Here is a 1,090-nt window from a genome sequence, read left to right as displayed (position 1 = left end):
CCAGGAGGCTCAAAGATCCCTAAACAGATTCAACCCAAAAAGATCCTCTCCAAGACATATTATAGTTAAACTGGCAAAGCTCAAAGACAAAGAATCTTAAAAGAAGCAAGAGAAAAGCAATGAGTCACCTACAATGGAGCCCTATCAGACTAACAGCAGACTTCTCAACAGAAACTCTATACGTCAGAAGAAAATGGGATGATATATTCAAAACACTAAAAGAAAAAAACTGCGAGCCAAGAATACTATACCCAGCAAGGCCATCCTTCAGAAACGAGCAAAAAATAGTGCATTTTCCAGACAAACAAAAACTGTGGGAGTTCACCACTATACAACCAGCCCTACAAGAAATCCTCAAGGAAGTCTGTAGCTGAAATTTGAAAAATGATAATCACTACCACAAACACACAAGAAAGAACAAAACCCACTAGAACAAAAAATGCAAACAAGAATGAGACAGAAACTAAATCTTACAACCACAAAAAACCATAATGACAATGTAATGATAATGCCCCTGCTTTATTTATGATTTTAGTAATTTTGGACTTCTTTTTTTTGGTCTAGATAAAGGTTTGCAAATTTTGTTGATCTTTTTAAAGAATCAGCTCTTGGTTTTGTTGATTTTCTCTATTTTTTTAATTCCCTATTTCATATATTTCTGTTATAATCTTTGTTATTTCCTACTAATATTTGCTTTTGGATTAGTTTGCTCTTTTTCTATCTTCTTAAGGTAGAAGGTTACATTATTGATTTGAGATTTTTCTTATTTTTAATATAAGTGTTTACAAGTGTAAATTTTTCCTCTAAGCACTGCCTGAGCCCTGTATCCTATAAATTTTATGTTGTGCTTTGGTTTTTATCTCTAAGTATGCTCTAATTTCCCTGTGATTTATCTTTTTACCTATTGTTTATTTAGGAGAGAGTTGTTTAATTTCCACACATTTGTAATATTTCTAAATTTCCTTCTGTTATTGTGGTCAGAGAACATATTTTCTATGACCTTAGTCTTTTTAAGACTTGTTTGGGGCTGGCCCGGTGGCGCACTGGATAGTGCGCTGCTTGGGAAGCGCGGCGGCGCTTCCGCCCGAGG

This window comes from Galeopterus variegatus, unplaced genomic scaffold (assembly GCF_000696425.1).
Source record: "Galeopterus variegatus unplaced genomic scaffold, G_variegatus-3.0.2 Scaffold8659, whole genome shotgun sequence".
In the NCBI taxonomy this organism is placed as follows: domain Eukaryota; kingdom Metazoa; phylum Chordata; class Mammalia; order Dermoptera; family Cynocephalidae; genus Galeopterus; species Galeopterus variegatus.
Note: the sequence above shows the minus strand (reverse complement) of the source record.